General features: G+C 46.7%; 2 long non-coding RNA genes across 3 annotated transcripts; both read right to left on the minus strand.

The window, feature by feature from the left end:
* Positions 1-2395: 2395 nt before the first annotated feature.
* On the minus strand, positions 2396-3505 carry LOC308176031. Of its 2 annotated transcripts, XR_013937997.1 has the most exons (4): positions 3236-3505; positions 2960-3028; positions 2809-2866; positions 2439-2526 (listed from the first exon to the last, which is right to left on the minus strand). It is a non-coding gene; the product is annotated as an uncharacterized lncRNA (long non-coding RNA). The 2 variants fall into 2 exon arrangements; XR_013937996.1 differs by lacking the exon at positions 2809-2866 and having other exon boundaries at positions 2396-2526.
* Positions 3506-9186: 5681 nt separating this feature from the next.
* On the minus strand, positions 9187-11252 carry LOC308151706. Its single transcript, XR_013937306.1, has 6 exons — positions 11139-11252; positions 10436-10586; positions 9788-9892; positions 9657-9707; positions 9301-9345; positions 9187-9217 (listed from the first exon to the last, which is right to left on the minus strand). It is a non-coding gene; the product is annotated as an uncharacterized lncRNA (long non-coding RNA).
* Positions 11253-27249: the final 15997 nt, after the last annotated feature.

Below are 27249 nucleotides of genomic sequence, written 5' to 3' on the forward strand. Positions count from 1 at the left end.
ACATGCAAGTGAGGAGAATGTCAGTGCGTCCACCAGGCGGTTGTTCTTGACGTCCACGAGCAGTCCGTGAGCACATAGGAAATCTGCACCGAGGAGGGGGAAAGAGATGTCGGCCGTGACGAATTCCCATGTAAACCGCTGACCCCCGAAACATAGGTCTACAGCTTTCGTGCCATAGGTGCGGATGGGGGTGTCGTTAGCGGACTTTAAATGTGGGCCATGACCTCCCCTGGCGGTGTCATCCACTGTCGCAGGCAGGACGCTCCTCTGAGCACCGGTGTCACAGAGGAATTTGCACCCGGAGAGAGTGTCTCTGATGAACAGTAGCTGGTTTGCTGTGCCCACGCTCATAGCCACTACAGAACGCAGGCTTTGCCGTTTTCCCGCCGAGCCGTAGTTGCAAGGGGAGCGGCACCTCTTCGCCTTCGCGCCAAAGCGTGAGTGGAAATAGCACATGCCTGGGCTAGTACGGCTATCGGAGGTAGGTGGGCCCATGTTAGCTAGCCTGTCTCTGCCAGGGGGAGTGTAATTGTGTGTCGGGGCTAGCACTTCAGGGGTAAAACGCTGGGTAGCTAGGAAGAAGCGGTCAGCCTCCTCTGCTAACTCACGGGGTTCCGTAATAGTCGTATTAGCGAGCGCCGTCTGTACATGTGCAGGCATGTGCCGAAGAAACAGTTCAATAAAAAGAAAATTTGGTTCTTCCGTACCTAGTAGGTTCAGCATCATGTCCATGTGCTGGGAAGGCTTGCTTTCTCCCAGCCCCTGAATTGCGAACAGACGTCGGGCTCGTTCCGACCGTGATAGTCCGAAGGTCCTGAGGAGGAGAGTCTTAAACGCTGTATATTTATTCAGGGCAGGGGGAGCTGTAATGAAGCCCACCGTTCTGGCTGCAGTGGAGCTCCCCAGAGCCGAGACGACATGGTAGTAGCGTGCAGCGTCGTCTGCAATCCCACGGAGGGCGAACTGCGCCTCCGTCTGTGCGAACCATGCTGCCGCGGATGTCTCCCAAAACTCCGGCAATTTGAGTATAACGGCGTTATTTGCCATGTTCGGTTCAGTCTCGGATACTTCAACGGGACTGACGTCGGGGTCACCAATGTAGTGCCGAGAGACGGGAGTCGGAGGCGGCGTATTAAATGTCACAGCTAGACGTTTATTGACAGACATGAACCAGTTGTTATCACACACTTAAAACAGGAACTAAAACTCAGTACCACCCACTTAACCCTCCGTACGGAACAATACTCCCAACTATTAGTTCCGGGGGTGAATTAGGTTAACCCACCACAGTATACAACATCCTCTGTTCCAGAATATGTTTTGCCCTGCACAATACTGCAATACTCCTTGATACGTTGGATCTAACGTATCTTATATGAGATTTCCAACATAATTTACTGGGCTTAAAGTGCAGACTCTCAGCTTTAGGTTAAGGGTATTCACATCCAAATTGAAGGAAGGGTTTATGAATTATAGCTCTTATGTATAATAACCAAAAGTATTTAGACAATTGACTCAAAAGCTGTTTCATGGGCCAGTGTGGGCTATTTATTCCTTCATTATTTCTTTATCAATTAAGCAGGTAAAAGGTCTGAGTTGATTCCAAGTGTGGCATTTGCATTTGGAGGCTGTTGCTGTATACGCACAACATGCAGTCAACAGAGCTCTCAATGCAACTGAAACAGGCCATCCTTAGGCTGTAAAATGCACTTCAATTACATCTGGATTGTTTCATTTCAAATCCTTTGTGGTGGCATACAGAGACAAAATTATGGAAATTGTGTCACTGTCCAAATACTTCCAGACCTAACTGTATATAAATAAAAGAATGTCAATGACCCCAGGTGTGGGACTTTATTAGGTCAAACAGGTTTGAGGGGTCAGGCAAAGGACTTGGTGGAGTCAGGCAAGGGTCAGGCGATCATCGTTGTAATCCATGGAGCAGGGCAGGAACCGTGGTGCAAGGTGCTGGGCTGGAGGTGTCCATGGTGCTGAGTGCACACTGATGAGCTAAATAAAACATTCTATTTCTGATGTCAACAGCACTAGGGCTCCTTCACAAAACCCTTACTGGAATCTTCATACACTCTGTGAATTAGTCTTTACTTTCTGATGAGTCAACAGCAATAACCCCATCCAGTGCGACATGTAGATAGCATATATTTAGAATATGTAAAATGCAAACACCAGAAATGCAAGAAAGTTTATGAGGTATACCAAATGGAATTAATAACAAGTGTTACAACCCTTCTGTCTAGAGTAAAATAAGGGGCTAACAGGGTAGAGTGCAGAATGTACAGGTGTGTTGCAACACAAATGCCAAAAAAAAGTGTACAAGGGATCAAATCAATTCAAGCTTTATTTTTATAGCGCATCTCACAAGATACGACTCAATGCGCTTCAATCAAGACATCATTGCTGATTGCACTTTAGCACAAGTGCTCTTTCAACATTGTCTCTATGGTCTTTCAGCTTCCTTTTCTTCTCACATTTTCGACCATATAATGGTGAGACAGCTGCTTCTCACTGTTGAGACAAAATGTTATAAAGAAGTGATTAATAATTAATTTAAGAAACTCACATTCATCAGTGGTTGCAAACTGTCATGGAAATTGTATTAGCACTCTCCTCATGTTTCCAAAATGCATTGCAAATGCAATGCACTAACAAGTCATTGGTCACTCTTCGTTGGTGTTGGACTTGTTGAGCCCTTTCCTAAAATAATAATAATACAGTGCTTAACCATGTTACAATGAAAAGGTGCAGTTAAGTACTGAATGAGTCACTTTCTTTCCTTGATCATTCTACCTCAAGTGTCCTGATAGAAAGTGTGGTTTCACTTTCCAGGCTTCTGACATCTTTGTCCCTGGTAACAGGATACACACATAAGCATGACTATGTGTACAGCTGTGAATGGTGGATAGTATGTTTGTATGCAATAAACTTCATTCACACTAACCAATTCTTTAGGAGGAAAGCTGTAAGGCCTCTTGAAGTACGTGTGGTCCTCGTCAGTGTCCAGTGGCATCTGTACAGAGTCCACCATTATTGCCAGTATGTTTTACATGAAAGGGTTAACTACTTCAAAAAGAGATCCAGGCTGGATTCAGAATGACACAGTACCACTAAACATATTGCATGTGCCATAAAGTTGCATGGAGTATGTGTTTTAGGAGCAGTAGCCCATTCAGAAACAGGCACACGGTCATAGATACTTAGTGAGAGATGCACTGACCATGGTGTTGCTTGCATGACTCCTTTTAACACTTGAATAGGTCCTGAATACAGGTGGGACACTGTCGTGAAGGGTCGCTCTGCCTTCCTCACTAAAGTGAGCAAACTTCCTTCCATATCTGAAATTAACACACATTATCTTCACCGGAAGGTTGAATTGTAGGGCCAGGTGTTACCCCAAAGTCCTCTTGATAATAAATGTACAAATACAATTATTATTTTTGTAGCACTGCAGCATACCCTTCCAGCCCAAGGTTTTCCACCAGGACAATACACCACCACTGTTATGCACACCTTGAAACTGGAAAGCCAAATGTGGTGGAACCCCAGAGAAACAGAGACAGAGGCCAGGAGAATATATAATGATTTAATATGGAAAATATAAACAAAGAAATAGGCCCTACACTAACTAGTGGAAAAAACAAACAAAAGGTGTGATGCAGGCGATAGTTATGGGGTGTGTAATTATACTATGTGTGTGTGCGTGTATGAGGTCAGGGGTGTTGTATTATGTGCTGCGATACTACCCTAGTGAGCAAAGTCCGAGATCCTTTTCGGGTCAGGGAGAGTGATCCATGAGAGAGTAGTCCAGAGGGGAGTCCAGGGGTCGAGCCAGGGAGAGAAATCCAAAAGAGAGAAGTCCGAGGGAGTCCATACCGAAAGTTATGTTCAAGCGTTTGATCTCTGTCTGTAGCAGGGTTAAGTAGGCGGCTGTCCAGGTGGTGATTGGGACAGCTGGGCTGAACGGTAATAGCCCACACCTGCTGCAAACAGAGCCAGAGATCCGGCCCACTCAATCCGGCCGGGAGGGGGCGCCAGAACGAGGCTCACGGGGGCGTGTCAGATTCGGAGGCACAACAGTACCCCCCTCCTCAGGGGAGGCACCGGACGACGGACCCAGGGCCCCGGGGTTGGCTCGGTAGAAATCCTCCAATAAGGACGGGTCGGCGAGATAGGACGCAGGCACCCAAGTCCGGTCCTCGGGCCCGTAGCCAACCCAGTCCACTAGGTATTGAAACCCGCGACCCCGGCGGCGGACCTCCAGTAGTTTGTTTACCGTCCATACCGGGTCCCCATCATCCAGGACACGGGGCGGCGGCGGAGCCGGGCTGGGGGAAGACAAAGGGCTGGCGGCCACAGGTTTAAGCTGGGAGACATGGAACACCGGGTGTATTTTGAGGGAGGGAGGAAGGGTCAAACGTACCGCCGTGGGGTTGACGATACGGTCCACGGGATAGGGACCAACGTACCGGGGGTTGAGTTTCCGGGTGGAGGTTTGGGAGGTCTGGAGGGGCAGGTCCCGGGCCAACAGCCAAACCCTCTGACCTGGCTGGTAGTCAGGGGCCGGCACCCTCCGCCGGTTCGCGCTCCGCCGGGCGCGCTCGGTGGCGCGGAGCAACGCCGCCCTGGCGGTCCTCCACACGTTGCGACACCGGCGGAGATGGGCCCTGGTGGTTGGGACCGCCACCTCCAGCTCCTGTTGGGGAAACAGAGGGGGTTGGTAACCCAGGGAACATTCGAATGGGGACATACCAGTGGCGGCGCTCTCCATAGTGTTGAGGGAGTACTCCACCCACGGCAGGTATTTCGCCCAGGAGGAGGGATTGTGGGCGGAGACACATCGGAGAGCGGCTTCCAGAGCCTGGTTGGCACGCTCGGCCTGCCCATTGGACTGAGGGTGGTACCCGGAGGTGAGACTGGTGGTGGCCCCAATGCCTCTGCAGAAGGCCCGCCAGACCTTGGAGACGAACTGGGGGCCCCGGTCAGAAACCACATCCGAGGGGATCCCGTGGAGGCGTACGACGTGGAGAGTTAGGAGGTCCGCCGTCTCGGCCGCTGTGGGCAGTTTCGGGAGGGGAACGAAGTGGACCGCCTTGGAGAACCGGTCCACGATGGTGAGAATGGTGTCGCACCCCTGGGAGACAGGAAGCCCAGTAACAAAGTCCACGGCGATGTGCGACCACGGTCGGCTGGGCACCGGGAGAGGCTGCAGGAGACCCGCAGGAGGCCGATGGGAGGCCTTACTACGGGCGCACACCGTACAGGCGGCCACAAACTCCCTGGTGTCCCCCCTGAGATTGGGCCACCAGAACCTCCTCCCGATGAATGCCGCCGTCCGCCGCTCGCCGGGGTGGCAAGCGAAGCAGCTGGAGTGGCCCCACTCCAACACCCTGGCTCGGACAGCTGTAGGCACAAACAAACGGTTAGGGGGTCCGGTCCTAGGGTCTGGTTCGGCCCGCTGAGCCTGTCTTACCAAAGCCTCGACGGGCCAGGTTACGAACCCCACCACCCGGGACGGGGACAGGATGGTATCTCCCCCCTCAGCGACACCCGAATCCGCCTTGGGGAACTGGCGGGAGAGAGCATCAGCCTTGATGTTCTTGGAGCCGGGACGGTAGGTAAGGGTGAAGTCGAAACGACTAAAAAAAAGAGCCCAGCGGGCTTGTCGAGAGTTGAGCCTCTTGGCGGACCCAAGGTAAGTGAGGTTCCTATGGTCAGACCACACCAGGAACGGTAGTTTGGCTCCCTCCAGCCAGTGTCTCCATTCCCTCAGGGCCTCGTGAACCGCCAGCAGCTCCTTGTTGCCCACGTCGTAATTTTGGGCCGCGGGTTCGTAGCGCCGGGAGAAGTAGGCGCAAGGGTGTATCTTCTGGTCCTCCCCCGACCGTTGAGAGAGGACCCCCCCGATCCCCGTGTCCGAAGCATCTACCTCAACGATGAACTGTCTCTCGGGGTCGGGGTGGATCAGCACTGGCGCGGAGGAGAACAGGTGTTTTAGTGTGCCGAAAGCGGTCTCAGCAGCGGCGGTCCAGCAGAAGGGCCGTGAGGTGGAGGTAAGCGCAGTAAGCGGCGCTGCGACCTGGCTGAACCCTTTAATGAACCGCCTCACAAATCCCGCGAACCCCAGGAAGCGTCTAAGTTGGGTCCGGTCCGTGGGCTGAGGCCACTCCACGACGGCCTTGACCTTGGCAGGGTCCGCCCGCATCTGTCCGTCCTCCACCACATTACCCAGGTAGGTGACCGAGCTGGTGTGAAAAACGCACTTCTCCCCCTTCACGAATAAGCGGTTTTCCAGGAGTCTCTGCAGGACTAGCCGGACGTGCTGGTGGTGCTCCTCCACGGACCGAGAAAAAATAAGAATGTCGTCAAGGTACACAACAACAAAAATGTTTAACATGTCCCGAAGGACATCGTTGACCAGGGCCTGGAAAATAGCAGGGGCATTAGATAGACCAAAAGGCATGACGCGGTATTCAAAATGGCCGAGGTGGGTGTTAAACCCGGTCTTCCACTCGTCCCCCTCCCTGATGCGGACTAGATGGTAGGCATTACGTAGGTCCAGCTTGGTGAATACCTTGGCATGGGTGAGGGGTTCGAAGGTGGAGCTAATGAGGGGAAGGGGATAACGGTTCTTTACAGAAATGTCATTCAGAGCCCGAAAATCAATGCAAGGTCTGAGTCCACCGTCCTTCTTGGATACGAAGAAGAATCCAGCCGCGAGGGGAGAGGAGGAGGGCTGGATGATACCAGAGTTGATGGACTCCGTAATGTAGTTACGCATCGCCTCCTTTTCAGGGAGTGAGAGGCTGTAAAGTCTACCTTTAGGAAGGGTGGCACCAGGCAGGAGGTCTATAGGACAGTCATACGGGCGATGGGGTGGAAGGGAGAGTGCCTCGTCCTTGCTGAACACCTGGGCTAGGTCGTGGTAGATGTGAGGAACCCCGGTGAGGTCAGGCGGAGTGATCTTAGACTTGGGGTCGCTAGAGGGAGACAGGGCGGAGCGAAGGCAGGAGGCGTAACACGTACCTCTCCAGCCTAGGATCTGGCCCGAAGCCCAGGAGATGTGAGGTTCATGTCTCTCGAGCCAGGGTCTACCCAGCACCAGGGGAGACGTGGGGATCTGAAGGACAAAGAACCGGATCTCCTCTGTATGATTCCCGGAGATCGTAAGAGATATAAGCCCAGTGGTGTGGGTGATAGTTCCTAGGGAACGGCCATCAATGGCCCTAGGCATGATGGGGCGGTCTAGAAGGACTAGGGGAATGCCCGCCTGGTGGACTAAGTTTTCATCGATTAGACAACCATCAGCCCCGGAGTCGATGAGGGCGCTGACAGACAGGGTGTCCTTCCCCCAGGTGAGAGTGGCAGGAAATAGGCGACTGGGGGTGACCTGGGACTGAGAGAGAGAGGTGTTGCTCACCAGTATGTCCCCTACTGGTGAGCTGGGTCTTTTGGCCGGACAGGACACGCCCGGATGATGTGCCCCTCCTTGCCGCAGTACAGGCACTGCTTGTTGAGAAGCCTCCGTTCTCGCTCCTCTCGCGAGAGCCGAGAGCGTCCGATCTCCATGGGCTCCCCAGCCCCGGAAGTAGCCACGAGAGGAGGAGGCAGCATGGGCAGAGAAGGGGGCGGGGTCGTTCCGGCGTGATAGGTAGTGGGGCGCGTGACAGCTCGCTGGACGCGGTCTGTGCGTCGTACCTGGAGGCGTGCATCCATCCTAAGGGCCAGGGTAATCAGCTCATTAAGGGTGCCGGGATCGTCGCGCACCAACAGGTCCTTGATGGAATCATGTAACCCCTTGTGGAAAAGGCTGAGGAGGGCTCCGTCATTCCAGCCTGTCTCCGTGGCTAGAGTACGGAACTCGACCATGTACTCGGCTACAGAGCGGGAACCCTGGGAGATGGCTAACAAGCGGCCGGTTACATCCTGCCCGTCCTGGGGGTGGTCGAACACGAACCGGAACTCCGCTTTAAACAGGGGGTAATCCGTGGAGTATCTTGAACTGCTCCCGACAGCGGCTATGGCCCATTTGAGCGCTTTGTCAGCGAGTAGAGACATGATAAACGCTACCTTGGCCCCGTCGGAGGAGTACTTGGAAGGCTGGTGCGTAAATACTAATTCGCACTGGGTCAGAAAACCCCGACAACAATCAAAGTCACCATGGAATGGAGCGGGGCTGACTAACCTGGGTTCCCAGTGAGCGACAGGAGGATAGAGCAAAACGGGGTTCACAGGATCGACCGGGGGATTAGTCATCTGCCCAGATATGGAACTCGTGTCAGGGGGTGGTCTGTTGCCAGCGGCGATGAGGTCCAGAGAACGCTGGATGGAGGCGAGAGACCCGGACAGGGCGTCCATCTTCGTCTCGAGACTATTTACAACCCCGACGGTGGCACGGGTGGTATTCTCCAGTACGGCTATCTGACCTTGGACCGTGGGGAAGGCCTTCTGGAGCTCGGCCTGCAGACTGGTAAGTTGCATAGCATGGCTATTTACCTCTCTGCGTAAATCTATGACTAATGGGAGAACCCCAATACCCGGGGAACCACCCTTGTTCTCTGGAGTTCCACCTTGGCTCATTTTGGCTTGGACATACTGTTATGCACACCTTGAAACTGGAAAGCCAAATGTGGTGGAACCCCAGAGAAACAGAGACAGAGGCCAGGAGAATATATAATGATTTAATATGGAAAATATAAACAAAGAAATAGGCCCTACACTAACTAGTGGAAAAAACAAACAAAAGGTGTGATGCAGGCGATAGTTATGGGGTGTGTAATTATACTATGTGTGTGTGCGTGTATGAGGTCAGGGGTGTTGTATTATGTGCTGCGATACTACCCTAGTGAGCAAAGTCCGAGATCCTTTTCGGGTCAGGGAGAGTGATCCATGAGAGAGTAGTCCAGAGGGGAGTCCAGGGGTCGAGCCAGGGAGAGAAATCCAAAAGAGAGAAGTCCGAGGGAGTCCATACCGAAAGTTATGTTCAAGCGTTTGATCTCTGTCTGTAGCAGGGTTAAGTAGGCGGCTGTCCAGGTGGTGATTGGGACAGCTGGGCTGAACGGTAATAGCCCACACCTGCTGCAAACAGAGCCAGAGATCCGGCCCACTCAATCCGGCCGGGAGGGGGCGCCAGAACGAGGCTCACGGGGGCGTGTCAGATTCGGAGGCACAACAACCACCTTCTCAGGAGAGACATGTCATCCTAAAGAAAGAGCAGTTACTCAATTTGCATTCAAAGTCTTATAGCATATTGATATAATGGGTTCTTGTTTTCTTAATACTTACAATGCTGAAGTCAAAGGTAGCCTCCATGGCGAAATACCAGGCATACTGTAATGAGAAAAGACACAAAGACAAGATTACCATGTTACAGCTTATAACTCAGTGAGAAGGTAGTCACACACATCCAATGAAATGTACATGGCTGATAACTCCATAGGAAAGTGATATGAGAGGTCTGCACACATGAATGTTCCTTAATACCTTTTATTGCACACCTTTTTATTTGCAAATGCACAAACAGAATGTTGGTCAGGTCTAAGTGGTGGTCAGTCATTGTTACATACATTTACACATTTTTTTGATGGTTTTAAGGAACAATCAAGTGTGCCATATCACTTGGTGGCATTACCATAACTCACCATTATCATGAAGACACCACAGTCATTGCCACTGGTCTGCCTCGGAAGCCCCTGTACGAAGAAAAGTTAGTTAGAGAATAGTAGGTAATTATGACTATAGCTATAATATGATAGTAACATTCAAACAATACCTCCAAATCCAGACCAGTCTTCTCTGTCCAGGATCCCGCAACAATTTTCTCAGCAACACCCCTTATATTTATAAATTTATAAAAAGCATTTATAAAAAGCATATCCTAAAAGAAATAAAGAAAGTGATTTAGAAGATAGGCCTACTAGAAACATACCAATAAGTTGTATTTTTGTAAATACATAATTTGAAAAAAGGTGTTTGTGAGAACAATACATAATCATGTCACTAACAATAATAGACCCCTGGTCTGAGGTAGATTACTCTTCCTGCTACGACTGGTGAATTGATGATTCACTTGCTTAGTCAAATGTATTGATTAAAAGTCGCTTTGGAAACAGGCGTCTGCTAAATGCCCAAACTTTTATTAAATAAAAATTCGATAACATAGAGTCCATGCCTATAACTTGAACTTTTGCATTTGAATTAATAATTAAACCCACATTAGGTAATTAATTCAGCGTTGCTAACAGGTCAGAACCGTAATATAAATCTAATGTGGAATGTGAAAGCTCACACAAACATCAAATGAGCCCACAATGTCTGATCTAAAACTAATTTACACCAAGGATGTGCTGGGGCACAGAAATAACACATTAACACCATTTAAAATTCAAATGATGACATGATAATATATAGGTGGACTTACCTCCATATTTCACAGCAGAACTATGGTGGAACTGCATATGAGATAGAAGAGCAGGGTACTTCCCTGCCTTGTGACAACATGGACACTGGAATGTGTCCAAGTCCAATCTCTTAAGCGCAGGATATTGTCCATCTGGAAACATCATGTTGGTCTATGGAAGAATAAAATATAATTAGGTGAATGTATCGAATGTGACTCCAAATAACTTTCATTTCCTTTAAATTGAATATTTCATTCCTTTAATTCATCTTGCTTGAAAATATGTGACCTGAGCTCAACATATTATATGTGCAACCTACATACAACAGTGAACACACTACCAAAGTTCGAAAATAGCATATAGTTCATCTTTAACTTAGTGTTACTTGTAATAATGACCACGTGAAAGCCATTCCCTTCCCCCCACCTGAGCGCGGCGTTTTTTTAGCCCTGCCGGCTGTACATGTTTATCTTTGTTTTGTCACTATTTGCACTTCTGGTTATATGCATAACTGCATTTTGTTGTTGGTACTTGTACTCAGCAATGACAATAAAGTTGAATCTAATCTCATATCTAATAACGCTAAACCACATAGAATTACCCAATTAGCCAAGCCAGATGAACAAAACTACAGCCAAATGCGTAACACATGCAACAACCTAAATAATAAATACATATATGAAAACTATAACATGTTCATTAATAATAATTCGAAATTCTCACCTGAGCTGCATTTGCCATTGTACTTGTAATTCTTCTTCTTCTTCGTCGTCTGTATTGTATTGTAGCGAACGGAGACTGGTAGTCATCTGTATCGAATTGTAGCGAACGGAGACTGATACTATCAGTGATAGTGCGTCATACAGGCGGCCATTTAAGATCCTTCAAAATCTCGCGGTTTCTCGCGGTTTCTTTTACCGACGCGCTTACGATGACGTGGTCCAACACATTTCCGGGTGATGGATTTGATGCGCGCAGATGGATACACTAGGTAAATTGCGAGACCTACGTAAGCTACGCACGTAAATTCGACGCAGAAGCCTAAACCGGCCTTAAGTGGTCCTTTTAATTAGGAAGTGTTGTGTCTTGTTGTTTGTTTGTCGTATGTGGTTGTGTTGTCCGTGTCTGGGTGGGGGGATAATTAAATGTAAGGTTTTATTAATTGTAAAGCGATTGTAGTGGGGGGGAATTAGTGGGATCAAGGGGGTCAGGGGAAAGTTAGTAGTCGGTAGGGAGGAATGCAGTTTGGTTGTCCCCGTTAATTAGGACCTCCTCCTAAGTGTGTGAAGCGGTGTGCTCAGAGTGCCTAGTGAGAGGGTGACATTCGGAGTGCTGACTATGGGGGGGAAATTCTACACAGGCATGAGCGTGTGTGTGTTAATGCCTGGTCCAATGGGGGTGTGAACTGCATGGGATTGCCTTAAATTAAGGAACTAGTTAACTCGGGGGGGGGAACAGACTGTGTGGAGGGGGGATAGGTCGTGGCAGGGCCGGTCTCCTAGCGGTCCACTAGTAACCCGCGTAGAGCTGATTCAATTGTGTTTTATGAAATAAAGTGATATATCTTTTTGGTTCGTTCTGACATCCGGACCATACCGATAAAACAAAGGTGGTGGCAGCGGCTCTCAGCCTATCCAGGTTTCATACCTACCAGAGAAACCTTATTACAGTAGTCTAAAGTTGGTAGCTAACCTTATATATCGATAACAGTCATCGTTTTGGTGTCAGTGTTTCAAACAATACAAGTTCTATATCGTGGAGCTCCGCCCCATAGGGGAGCTCTGCTCCTATTGGTTTACCCCGCTACCTAAAGTAGCAATTGACAGAAAATGTCCGTGTCCGCCCTGTGGGTGCTATAAAAGGGGTGTCCTCCATTACCTCATTCTCCCCAAAATGTCAGCACGGGTTTAAATCTGAAGACGAAAACAAAGGAAGTGAAAGAAAAGACTGGAGAACCCGCCAGACCTTCCCTTCGAGATGGATCGCCCACCCCCAAAACAATTTCTACGGGCCGCTTGCTGCTGCGACTTCCTGGCAGCAGACGACAAGCATGACCTCTGCCACGTCTTTCTGGGGTCAAGTGCAATGCTGAAGGAGATGTCGGAGGCAATTCTAAAGACCATTAATGACCAGTTCTAGAACAAATTTGCATCCCTTCAGTCATCGCAAAATATTCTAACGGCACGAATGGACTCGATAGACGAGAAGGCCTCAGACCACGAGTGCCGCCTGGTGATGATGGAGAAGACCATAGGCGAGCTACAAACAGAGAACACTCGCTTGCGAGCCAAAACAAATGATCTAGAGGGCCGTTCCGGCCGCAATAATATAAAGATTGTGGGCATTCCAGAAGGAGAGGAGAATGGGAAAAACCGACAGTTTATAAGCGCCATCCTCCCAACATTGCTGGGCGAGTCACACTTCCCGAAGCCAGTTGTCATCGATCGCGCACACCGCACCCTACAGCCAAAGCCCGCGGAGGGAGCCAGACCTCGCACATTCATTGCCAGGGTCCACCACTATCAGGAGAAGGAGACGATAATGCGGCTCGCCCGACAACAGCGAAACCTGACGTATAAGGGACAGCGAATCTTCATCTATCCGGACTACACAGCTGAGGTGATGCGACGCGCGTTCCAGGAGATCATGCAAGCGCTGCAGGAATCGGAGTTAAAGCACAGCCTGCGTTTCCCGGCCAAACTTCATCTTCAACACAATGGTCTTCACCTCCCCCGGAGACGCAAAGACATTTGTGGACAGGGCACTGAGTCGCAATGCTGGAGATGGGTAGTCCTCTGCAGTGTATAGATTTGCTGAGAGCATTCAGGAACACTAACTAAAGACGGTACAATTTTATAATGTTATGTTTCTATATTATTTAAACGGCGGAGAGGGCAGTTAGCTTGACACAGCTTGTTATTCATAGGCTGGTTTGTTAGTAGACTGATAGTTGCACTTTTACGAGCCATACGCCTGGCTGTCCTCACTACGTGAGATGGGGAAGATGACGCTTCGTTTGGGGAAGTGGCAGTGGGGAGGGTGTTGGGGTTTATTAATGTTTGTTGTTGTTATGAGCTGCCAGGCTTATTGTTTACTTTTTTCGTTCATTCGTTTTCTGTTCTGCCGTTTTAGGCCATTATTATTTTCCCAACTGTATAAGTATGAGTAACATAACATTAGTTTCATGGAATGTACGCGGGCTCTGACATGCAGTCAAGCGGGGGAAAGTGTTTGCACATTTTCCTACAAGAAACTCATATAAATGCTACAGAACAGAGGCGATTGAGGGCCAGTTGGGTCTCCCATGTGTATCAGTCACCAGACTAGATATTTGGAGACTACAACACCCAACAGATAAGGACTATTCATTTTTTTCTTAGTCTTACACAAGACTTTATAATTTTTTAGTGGACGGAAAATTGGTATCTGACATTGATCAAACTAAATATCATAATATATTAATATCAGACCATAGTCCAGTATCATTCGAACTGAAGCTTGCATTGCCTAAACACAGTTATTGTTGGCGTTTTAACCCACTGTTGCTCACCGATCAAGTGTTTATGGCTTATATGATAGCCCGGTTTAATGAATTCCTTGAAGATAATGACACAGGGGACGTGTCAGACTCACATCATCTCGTTTGAAGCCTTAAAAAAAAAAGAACAGCGCCGCCGTCCCAACTCTTGAACAGTCTTATAGAAAATGTATTTTACAAGAAAATTATAATAAGATTTTGAACCGGAAATATGAATACAACCGCATTCTTGGTGAGCATGTTGGTAAACTCTTACTCAAACTCAGACAGAGACACTTCGAGTTGGGCGACAAGCCGGAGAGACTGTTGGCCAGACAACTGAAGCGAGCACAGGCGAGCCGTGCAATCCACAAAATTAAATCTAAGACGGGCAATTTGTTAACTAATCCTAAGGAAATAAATAACTATAACCTAAGAATTATATACAGCCAAATCTCAGGCTACTAGTGCAGACTTTGCCGTGTTTTTTTACTCCCTCAATTTACTAAAGCTGGATGAGTCGTCCAGGGGCCTCATTTATAAAGCTTGCTTACGCTAAGGTGCGTAAGCAAATTTTCCCGCAATTTTGGGATTTATAAAAACTGTGCGCACCTCTAGGCTACGCACACTGTGATCCATGCATACGCATAGAAACTGGAGAAATGTCAACTGTGACTCCGCTGGCAGAAGGATGAAACAGGAGAAACGCTTTGAAATGGATACAATTTCCACCAACATAAATCGAAATATTACCTCACATATTATGCGAGTGCACACAAAGAATATACGTGCACACTGCACATATCTTATTCTCCCTTGTCCTGTACCCATCACAATGTAGCCTACTGTATCTTTGTTCTGTTAGTGCAAATTATCGATAATGGCAGCCTGTTTCGTTTCAAGATGTATAAGACAATATATTTAATATTCTTCTGCAGAAGGAGGAAGTTTACAGGTTCGTCAGACGCATCTGAAGATTCAAACAGTGGCGGCTGGTGCTAAACATTTTGGGTGGGGCACAGGTTATGGGGGCATGCTCCACGGGGAAGAATATCAACTTTAAAATCTGGATTTACAGTCGATTTTAGCATGAGAATAGCTCTACCCCCCTGTACAGACCTCGCCATCCCCTCTACCCCCCTGTACAGACCTCTTCATCCCCTCTACCCACCTCTACAGACCTCTTCATCCCCTCTACCCCCCTGTACAGACCTCTTCATCCCCTCTACCCACCTCTACAGACCTCTTCATCACCTCTACCCACCTCTACATCTCCTCTACCCACCTCTACAGACCTCTCCATCCCCTCTACCCCCTGTACAGACCTCTCCATCCCCTCTACCCCCCTGTACATACCTCCTCATCCCCCCTACCCCCCTGTACAGACCTCTTCATCCCCTCTACCCCCCTGTACATACCTCCTCATCCCCCCTACCCCCCTGTACAGACCTCTTCATCCCCTCTACCCCCCTGTACATACCTCCTCATCCCCCCTACCCCCCTGTACAGACCTCTCCATCCCCTCTACCCCCCCTGTACAGACCTCTTCATCCCCTCTACCCCCCTGTACAGACCTCTTCATCCCCTCTACCCCCCTGTACATACCTCCTCATCCCCCCTACCCCCCTGTACAGACCTCTCCATCCCCTCTACCCCCCTGTACAGACCTCTTCATCCCCTCTACCCCCCTGTACAGACCTCTTCATCCCCTCTACCCCCCTGTACAGACCTCTTCATCCCCCCTACCCACCTCTACAGACCTCTTCATCCCCCCTACCCACCTCTACAGACCTCTTCATCCCCCCTACCCACCTCTACATACCTCCTCATCCCCCCTACCCCCCTGTACAGACCTCTCCATCCCCTCTACCCCCCCTGTACAGACCTCTCCATCCCCTCTACCCCCCTGTACAGACCTCTTCATCCCCTCTACCCCCCTGTACAGACCTCTTTATCCCCTCTACCCCCCTGTACAGACCTCTTCATCCCCCCTACCCCCCTGTACAGACCTCTTCATCCCCTCTAGTGAGTGTGTGAGTGTGAGTGTGTGTGTGTGTGTGTGTGTGTGTGTGTGTGTGTGTGTGTGCGTGTGTGCGTGTGTGCGTGTGTGCGTGTGTGTGTGTGTGTGTGTGTGTGCGTGTGCTGAATACATAAACAAACAAGCTAAAAGACGACAATAGAAAACGTACCATGCTGACGATATTACTAAATGTTTGAAGTAGCTTTTATCTTAGCTGACTCTCTTACCTTCAGGTCGAGTTTGTGTATTCTGGCTTCGCAAAACACCAACAGTAGCAGCCTAACAGCCGCGGAGATTGCGCGGAGATTGCGACCACAAACGAAGTTTGACTTCGGTAATAGGTCCAGTTGTAATATCCTCAAGCAGGGGAGGCTGGCTCCCCACCAAAGGGAGAAGAGAGAGATTTTTTTTCTATGACTTCTAGACAGTGTTGCTTCTGAATATCATAGTCCAATCAGCTAGTGTTCTGTGGCGTATATCATAGTCCAATCAGCTAGTGTTCTGTGGAGTATGTTCCAATCAGCTTCAAGTCCCGCCCCTTTCGGTGCATGTCCCAAAACCCCATAGACAATTGACCGAATGGCCTGAAGTTACCAAAATAGATTTTACATGCAAGTCTACGAGAACAGCCTAGTGCAACTTCGAGTAGACTGAAAGTTGCCCCGAAAGGGGCGGGACTTGAAGCTGATTGGAACATACTCCACAGAACACTAGCTGATTGGACTATGATATACTCCACAGAACACTAGCTGATTGGACTATGATATTCAGAAGCAACACTGTCTAGAAGTCATAGAAAAAAAATCTCTCTCTTCTCCCTTTGGTGGGGCATTGCCCAATTGCACCTAATGAACCAGCCTCCCCTGGATTCAAAGTTCCTCGTAAAGTCTCGATCATTCATTTCATCTCAGTATTTATGCCCTCAGGTAACAAGTCCGCCCTCGGTTGAGTTCTAAACCAATCATTAACAAGTGGTGTGGATCTGTACATGAGGAAGATGATGGGGATGAAGGTTAGGGGGGAAACTGACCCTCCCTTCCTTACAGTATTACAAAAGTGAGGAGTGGGACCATAGGGTGAACAATGCCGGGCAATCACTCTGGTGTGACTCAGCATTGTTCTGGCTTTCTAGGGTCGGATACAGACAAAAGGGTAATTGCATATTCAAATGTATGGAGAAAAACAGGTTTCATTGTGAGCTTACAACAGGAAATCAGTTTCTATAGGTTTCACTAGACATTCAATTTACTGTTGTGTTTGAACCTTAAATGTAGAAAAATGTCTAGTTGCATATAATAATTTTCTCTTACATTCCACACTTTTTTAAGATGTAAACTCTTAAAACAAGAACAATTAGAAAAATATGGTTCAAGACATTTTTGGAGAAAGAATAATTAAAAAATCATCACAACCCAAAAATTCTAAAATTAACAACCACACTTAAAATTAAACACAGTACATCATACACAAGACAAAAAAATAAATAAAAATAAATCCAAACGACCGACGCCTTCTTGATTCTTGCATCTTCAGGGTCAGAGGTTACTAGCACTTGACCCCAGTTGGAGAATTTGCTTGCTCTTCAATCTCTTCCTAATCGGTCGTCGTCTGTCAGTGTCATTGAGGTTCAGGCAGTCGTCTGTCTCCTTCCATGTTGGACATGGTCTGGGGAGTGGTCTTTAGCACCATTGAAAACATGATGCAGGCACTCACCAGCATCCTCACTAGTACAGGTGTCCACACTTTGGACCCTGGCTGGACTCACAGGTATCTGTTGACAGATCCAACAATCAGAGTAATTCATCCTCAAAGCAAAATCTCTCATGATACTATGTGTCTTTCCTCCTTGAAACGGCCATGCTCTGATTTGAAGGCTCGGCGGTCCGGGCTGTTGAAATTGGAACATTGTCAGTAGTAAATATTCTGCTCTTTTCTTTGATCTCGATTTCCTTTGATCTTTTATGGGGGGGTCATAAATCAAAGGGTATTGATCTTTTACAGAAGGGGGGTTTATTTGCCCCCGCCATTTGTTCAGAACACACCCCCTTTGGTGAAGGTGTGAATATGAGGTCTGGTCCAAACGAATGTTGACGTAGATGCTAGGAGGAGGTGTGTAGTAGTGTTTGAAATGTGTTTAAATAGCCTAGCCGCGTCTAGCATCACTTAACGGTAAGAGACTCAACAATGGATACTTGTGATGGATTCGCATGCATGGAGTTCAATGACAACGGATCAGACGCCGAGGTCGGTCGTCTGGGCTCCCTAGTGTTGGCACCGCGGAAGAGACACAAGCGATTCCCCGATCAGACATTCGCGTTGTTCAGGAGATCACAGTCTGGAAACATCACAGGGACAGTTAGTTTGAACGAGGGTCGTTCAGCTGGCTATTCCTTCAACAAAGCTGATAGAATGGTGCATCTTTACTTGCTGCAATCTGGAGAAAAATACGATCATAACACTCCATTGATGCCTTTCAGCGCCGCAGATTGGATGATGCTACGTAGTCTTGTGATGCCTAAAATGTCTGGAGAAACGGACCCTCCCTGGCAAACATTGTGGATTGCTGACAATACTAAAATGACATATTATGTCTGTTTGAGCTGTATCCAGGACATTAACAGTGGTTCTAAGTACAAACCGACTAATGCAATGAAAAATGTGGCGTTGTGTTACGGTGGTATTGGAAGGGAGAAATACACATTCGACATGGAATATGTAGCAATGTGGAGACATCTCAAGATGTATGTTACGTGGGGTGAATGGTTGATCATGGAGAAATTAATGGCTGAAATAGATGACATTTTTGAATGTTCGTCGGTCACTAAATTGCTACATTACTCAGACGATGAGCTAAAATGCTGCTAGCAAGCTCACTACACATCCTTGTTCAAACAGACGGAGAGTGTGGAGCGTGTGTGTGTGTGTGTGTGTGTGTGTGTGTGTGTGTGGGGGGGGGGGTAATTACACTGTGGATTGTGTCGATTATAATAAAACGTTTTAACATGAAGAACATTTATTCGTATGTCATTATTTACTGTGTCCCAGGCTGTCTAAAATAATGTTTGGTTAATCAGTTTGTATGTGTTAATACAGCGATGTGGCGCCGTTGATTTCAAACGATACACCTAGGCGCCGGAGCTTGGCTTTTGTCACAGCGTGAGTTCGCTCGGCAGATTACAACCGTTTGTTGTTGTTGTTCAGAGAACCATTTGTCCAGATCAACACCATTTAAATAAGTTCGAGAATGATTCAATACACATCATGACGTTCGGAGGGTGGCTGTTTAAATGGTATATAAGATAGATCTTGATGCAGACACTTTCGTGAGAGAGAGAGAGAGCACAAGGTCTGTCGAATTCTTCTCTTCACTTCCGCGAGAGATAGAACTCAAATCCTGACGAATTCTCCAGCATCGAGTGTATTTAGAGACCCCGAAATCGCCATGGAAGTTAATATGTAAGGTAAGACCTTTAATGTGTAGTGTGTTCTGATGGGTGTGTGTGGGGGGTTGGTTTAATAATCAAATAATGTTTACACCAGTGGCGGCTGGCCGATAGAGGGCGCTGGGGCGCCGCCCCCACCTTCACTTCCTTGTTGCGATTTGTAAAAGTTATTTTTTTAAATAAACATTGTTTATTCACAAAATGTGGCTGATATTCTGTCGGCGCCTATCAGCATTCATTAAAAATCCTCCAATACAATAAACATTTTTATCTGTGTGTGTGTGTGTGTGTGTGTGTGTGTGTGTAAAACTCACTGTTAAAATACATAGGGAGAGAACGCGGGGCGCCGTGTCAATGCAAGTCTATGCCAGGACGAATACTTTTCTGTTACACGTGAGCTGTAGCAGCGCTCCAATTGGCTGTCTCTATTTCTTGGCCAGGGCGCACAAATGTGCGCCCTGTTGTATTGCAGACAATGCATTATGCTGAGGACTCCCGACTTCCGGTTTTCCGGACTTCGGGCATCCGGAGTATTTTAAATGAACATTCGTAATGTCTGTCTCTGATGTTCATGGTCAATTAAATCAGCCTATTTTGTGCAACTAATAATGTTCCCGCTAATGGGTTAACCAAGCAGCCTTGCACCTAACGTGCAAGCACCTATCTTCGAACTATTCATAGCAATATGCGCGGGGCAAGGCGGAGGTACGGGAAACACGGCTCATGTTCTGTCATCAAAGGTAAGAGTTGGTTTTCTTTAACTCAGCTGATGCATTGTTGTGTTTCTGACATGGTCTGGTTGTGTTTCTGACATGGTCTGGTTGTGATACATCATTGAATGTGTTGACCTGCTGTGATGTGTTGACCACCATCACTCTCCATCATCATCCATCATGTGTCTATGAAATAGATAGTTACTGTACTACTGACTGCAGCATTCATCTCTGCTCATTGATGTAGCCATGTCACACAGACACATAGTACACATATTCATCTGCTACCTTTATTAACCTGAGTGTAGCTGTGAGGCCTGTACTAGCCTTGTTGACTAGACTTCCTCCTTGTCTGACACTGGGTATTGGACCGTACCGACGTCCATAGACCGGTCACTCTTCCACCTCAGTGTCTGTAGTTGACAGGGTAACTTCTCCATGGCCCACACGGTCATTTTAAGGGTGAAAGTTGAAATTATACAGTGGTTGTAATGCCAGTGCGTGTTCTATGCGCGTGCACGCGCCAAAAATCGTGCACGCGAAAAAAAATCGCGCGCGCTGCGTGCGCGAAAGAGGACCCCCCCGCCACACTGCTGTGCCCCACCCAAAATTTGGGGCACCAGCCGCCACTGGTTTACACTATGTATACAAGTTATTAAAATGAAAACCGCTGTGGAGGATTGGGTTTGCTTGTGTGTGTGTGTGTGTGTGTGTGTGTGTGTGTGTGTGTGTGTGTGTGTGTGTGTGTGGGGGTGGGGGGTTGGTTTAATAATCAAATAATGTTTACACTATGTATACAAGTTATTAAAATGAAAACCGCTGTGGAGGATTGGGTTTGCGTGTGTGTGTGTGTGTGTGTGTGTGTGTGTGTGTGTGTGTGTGTGTGTGGGGGGGGGGGGGGGGGGGGGTCGTGACTGTTTAATAACATGGTTGTATTTATATGCGTGCATCCCAGGTTTGACGCTGGTATTCTGGACCTGGGTGATAGTCCTGAACACGTTTGGACCCCAATATTATCTGCTCCAGAGACACTGCAAAACACTGCTGTTGATGAGCCAGACTACGACGCCGATGACCTCAGTAGCCTCTACTTATGCGAGTTGGATGTAGCAGAGGACGACCGTGATCTAAACATGTATGATGTTTGAGAAGATTAACAGAAAAAGGAATGATTTTGAAACATGTGTGACAAAAGTATTTCTAACAATATGCTGAAAGTGTTTGAGAGGGTCAACAACACACCCCAATCGTCAGACAGCGGACTGGACAGCCCTCCATACAACCCAGCTATCAGGCCTGCAGAAGTTCTAGTCGGAGGGGGATTGAGGTCGACGCCATGCTTGTTGAATGTTGCTGATCATCGTCCCAGGTCTGAACCATGTGTTGCAAAGATAACCCCGAACTCGTTTGGTCGTGTTGTGCATAATCGTAACTTGTTGGCTGCATTGAAAAAGCAGGGGTTTCTTAATGCAAAAGGTCTTAACGATCTGCAGCAAGCTGTGAAACATAACCAGGATGCTATTGACAATATTATCCTACTTACGACTGAAACCAGCCAATGTTTGCAAAGGCTAGAGAGTAATGGGGTGGCTTATCAGGAAGATATTGTCAATGTTGTGAGCCTTAATACAGTAGCCACTAATCAATATTTGCAAAGGCTAGAGAGCAAAGTGGATGTTTTAGAGCGTATGCTGCATAGTACAAATGGATGTTTGGGTGAAATTTATGCCAAGACGACAGCCCTGATAACCAATGTAGCAACTCTGACTAGTGACCTAGCCGTGCTGACTGGCCTCGATTGGCAATCCGTGTATACGGCGGTTATGACTGTTTTAAAAACCGTAAGAATTCAACAATCCCCTACTGTGGCAGAGGCCAGAGATGTCGAATTGGGTCATGCCCCCCAAGCATCGACCAGTTTTACAGATGGTAATAGTTCAAAGAGACCTAGGGTGTAAGTCACCCATATTTAGGAGTAGTGTTGTGTAAATATGAGTTGTTTTCATTTATTATTTTTCATCTAACTCTTCTTAATTACCTTCTCATTTCTTAATATTGATTTATCTGTATTTTATACTTTTTGATAATGGAGCCTCAGGACAAGAGGCGTAGAACAGACATCCAGGGGTATGGGGTTTGTCCAGATACACAGACAATTAGGGCTAATATTGAGGTAATTAGACTAATCAATCAACAGATTGTGAGTTTTAATATGCAACAAGACAACATGTTTCTAACAAATCAGCCTTGTGGCGATGCCTCAGACCACCCAACAGCTGGGTGTAGCATAGACGTCGTCAGCATGATTAATTGCGAGCTTGTGAGTTTTAACACACAACAAGCCACAATTGATCAGTCTAATATGGCAAACAGAGACAGCATGTTTTTAACAAGTCAGTGTCATGGTGATGTCTCACTCCCCACAACAGATGTGTGTAGCATAGAGTTAATCAATCAGGGTTTTAAAGCATTTAACAGTCGACATAGTGTAGACAGTGGTACTACACTACCAGCTAGTCAAATAGGCGGTGCCCTGGGGGTTTGTGGTGTAGGGTCCAGTGTTAATATTGCAAATAGTGACTCATTAAATTCACGAGATGTTGAAAACATCAGGTTGTACGGTGGGATTGTGGGGGAGTATAGAGTGACAGCCAGACCCCATTTCAGGGGTTTAACATTGAACAGAAATCTCAATTTTAGAGGGGTTGCTACGAATGACATTGTTAATTACATGGATGGCATAACAGCCAGAATGACTGAGATCATAGATTTTAGCAGAAGGGTGGGGGGTGATAATGCAGTTCTGAATATTACCATAAGAGGCTCTAGCATACAGAGCTCTGTTAACAGACTGTTAAACACTAAACAAGGTTACGATAGCGAGTTAATCTTACAAGAGTTTGGCAAGATTTTACAGAGTAATGACAACATTATGATTGATGATAGCTTAGAAGCTGTAGTCTCTATTGTACGTAACATGAGTGGTGGAGGCCGCACAAAACAGCTGACCAGACTAGCACGTGATGAGATTTTGACCAGAAAGAAACTAAATTTATACTCTCCAAACAATACAGCAGACAATATGTGTTTCTCACACTGTCTAGCCCGACATATGAATCCTAATGTGGCCGACAGAGCTATCCCCCGCATAGCGACCGAAATACATGCAAAAGCAGGGTTTACACAGGATGCTGAAATAGCCCTTGATGACATAGCCTCGTTTGAGAGGGTGTTAGATGTTAAAATAGCTGTAGTAACCATGAATGTAAACAACCAGATGCAGTGGTTTATGACAGGTAGCGCGTCAAACAACAATAACGCATACTTGTACCTGCAAGACAATCATTACCACTTAATAACTAGTGTCCACGGGTTCTTGGGGACCTCCTATTTCTGTAAACATTGTTGCCAAGGTCACAATAGTTATAGGTCGCATCGTTGTCCCCATCATTGCTCGACGTGTGCAACGGAAGGTTGTTGTGACACTGGTAAATCGTGGGTGTACTGTTGCGATTGTAACAGATGGTGTCATTCCCTAGAATGTTACAACAGACACAAAGAGGGTATGACCACCCCCAGTGGTAGCACACTACCATCACAATGCAATACATTGATATTTTGCAAAACCTGCGACCGAGTTTATCACCGGGCAGGTAAAAAGCATAAATGCGTCATAGGTAAATGCAAGTATTGCAGGGTAAATCTCGTCCCAAATTCCAAGCATGAATGCTTTATACAGCCTATGAAAGCTGGCAAGCCAAACAACAAACTAATCTTCTACGATTTTGAAACTAGATTTGAAGACGGCAAGCATGTTGCTAATTTTGTCTGTGCTATGACATACGACGGTAGAGAATTTCATGCTACGGGCGAGGATTGTGTTGAAAAACTTGTCAAACATTTCAGAAACAGTTTGTTTGAGGGCTACACATTCATTGCTCATAACGCTGCAGGGTTTGACCATCATATTCTGGCAGAATATTTATCGAGCGTGGGGTTGGTAGTTAAAATCATAATGAGTGGGGGTCGATTGGTGACAATGATTGATGCTGTGTTCAACCAGCGTTATATTGACAGTTATTCTTTTGTACCTATGAGGTTGTCAAAGACCGTTGCTGCATTTGACTTACAAACCCAGGATAAAGGCTTTTTTCCTCACAAATTTAACAAGCGTGTGAATGATCGTTACATAGGCCCATACCCTTCAAAGGAAATGTACGGCTTTGAGTATATGTCCGATAAGGATCAAAAGGTTTTTGACAGGTGGTACGAGGGGGTTAAAGATGAGGTGTTTGACTTTCAGAAACAGTTGCACGCATATGGTGTGAATGATGTTGTGTTGTTAAGAGAGGCTTGTCTAAAATACCGTCTTGAATTCCTGGCGTGCACAGATGTTGATCCATTTAACCAAACAACACTAGCCGCCTGTTGCATGGCTGTTTACAAAACACAATTCCTGCCAAAGGATCTTGTTGCCTTGACTTATGACAATGCGTACATAAAACAACACAAGACCTATTCTGCTGTGTCGATTGAATGGTTGGAGTATGTTAAACACACTCGATCTGTTTGTGTACAACATGCTTTAAACGATGGGGAGAGAAAGTTTGGTGCATACCACGTTGACGGCTATTATGAGAAAGACGGGGGTAAAGTGGCGTTGGAATTTAACGGCTGTTTCCACCATGGACACAATTGTAAACATGATCCAAATCATTTAAACCCTCTCCTTCAAAAGACATATGGTGATTTGAGGGCAGAGGCCGATGTGAGAGCCGAGACACTTGAAAGGGTTCATGGGCTGACTGTCGAAATCATGTGGGAATGCCAATGGCAGAGGGCTAAACGCGATGATCAGCAAGTTATTAATTTCATGTCAACATACACACACACAGAACGATTGAAACCTAGGGACGCACTCTACGGGGGCCGTACTAATGCCTATAAACTCTACCACAAGGCTAGTGTTGATGAGAAGATACAATATCTAGACTTCACATCGTTATACCCATTCTGCCAAGCTCGTAAGTCTTACCCGGTGGGTCACCCCCAAATCATCTTCAACGATTTTGAGCCCCTGGAGAATTATTACGGTTTAATCAAGGCTACTGTAATACCCCCCAGAGGGTTGCTCCACCCTGTTCTACCCTATAGATGCGGAGGTAAACTAATGTTTCCATTGTGCTGCAGCTGTGCAGAGAGTGAGAACCAGTCAGGGTTGTGTACCCATACAGATGACGAGAGAGCCATTTCAGGTACCTGGGTTAGTATCGAATTGTTAAAATCTATAGAGCTTGGTTACATAGTCACCAGGGTAGACGAAGTATGGCATTTTGCTCAAAAGAGTGATGACTTGTTTGCAGGATATGTAAAAAAATTCTTGCAATATAAGCAGGAAGCCAGTGGGTACCCTGAACATGTTGTGTCAGATGTCGACAAGCAAGCCTATGTGGATAATTATTACGCCAAGGAAGGGATAAGACTCGATCCTTCCAAAATAGTTTTAAATCAGGCCAGACGATCTATCAACAAACTACTCCTAAACAGCTTGTGGGGTAGATTCTCCATGAGAGAGAATCTCCCCAACACTGAATTGTTGAAGGATCCTGAAGATTTTGCTAGATACATATTTTCACCCGATGTGGACTTGAAATACTTTGCATTCATATCTGACACAGTTGCATTGGTCCAGTGGGCTCATGCTGACGGGTCTTTATGGAATACAAAGGATATCAATGTCTTTCTAGGAGCTTTCACAACTGCCCATGCTAGGCTCGAGTTGTATGATCTGATGTATAAACTGGATGACAGACTTTTGTATAGTGACACGGATTCTGTGATCTTTGTAACAAAGCCAGGTGATTGGGTCCCTCCACTAGGCCCATACTTGGGGGATTTAACTGACGAGATAGGGGGCGGCGACCATATTGTGGAGTTTTCTTCAGGGGGGCCTAAAACATATGGTTATCGAACTTTAAAGGGTGTTACATGCATGAAAGCTAAAGGTATTACCCTGAACGCTGAGAATTCTAAAGTTGTTAAACTAGACACTCTGGTGGAGCTCGTTGATCATTTCGTAGCCGACAGGAATAGCACAAGTCATGTGTTGGCCCGCACTGAAAATATTGTACGTGTTAAGAAATCTCTCACATTGAAGAACACAACCGTTGTCAAGAGGTTTAGAATAGTCTACAACAAAAGGGTTTTAATGCAAGACTACACAACCTTACCGTATGGTTTTTGAATCATGTCCGATTTTGTCAATAGTGATTTTGATTTTAGACTACAGCATCCGTTCAGCTTGCTGTTGTCGGGCCCTTCTAACTCGGGTAAAACCTATTTTGTTAAGGAGCTGTTAGCTAATGCAGAGTTTTTACTCTCGCATCACATTGAAAATATTGTATATATATATGCTTGCTGGCAACAGTTATATGATGATTTGTTAAAGATTAGGGATATCAATTTTGTCGAGGGGATTCCCGAAAGACTAGACAATGATGAAATCCTGCCGGTGTCCAAGAATAATTTGTTAATCATTGACGACGTCATGAATGACGCCAGTAACAGCCTCGAAGTTGAGAAGGTTTTTACCCAGTATGTTCACCATAGAAATCTCAGTGTTTTATATCTAGTACAGAATTTGTTTTTCCAGGGTAAAACCAGTAGGACAATTAGCTTGAACACAAACTATTTAGTGTTATTTAAAAAACCCTGTGATAATAATCAAATCTCTGTATTGGCTAGACAAATGTATCCTGGTAATACTATATATTTTATGGAGTCATTTAAAGATGCTACAGAAGCCCCTTATGGGTATTTGTTGGTTGATTATAAAGCTAAAACGCCAGAGGCCTATCGTCTCAGAACAGCGTTATGCTCCACTTATCAGGTTGTGTACAAACAGAGGAAGACGAGTGGCTGAAATGTCTGCTAGATTAGAACGTCATTTATCGCTACTACAACTGTTGATGAAATCTAAGCCGGGGGAAATACGGGCTATTTTAAAGAATGCTTCAAAAGATCTAATTCAGGCATTGTGTGAAGTCGCATTGAACGTGCTGTGTGGTACTATTCCTCTATCAAAGACACAATTTAAAAGACTGTCAAAGGTTAAGTCTAATCTGAAAATCATAGCTGACAA

Source organism: Nansenia antarctica, assembly GCF_963989245.1.
Source record: "Nansenia antarctica genome assembly, chromosome: 2".
Classification (NCBI taxonomy): domain Eukaryota; kingdom Metazoa; phylum Chordata; class Actinopteri; order Argentiniformes; family Microstomatidae; genus Nansenia; species Nansenia antarctica.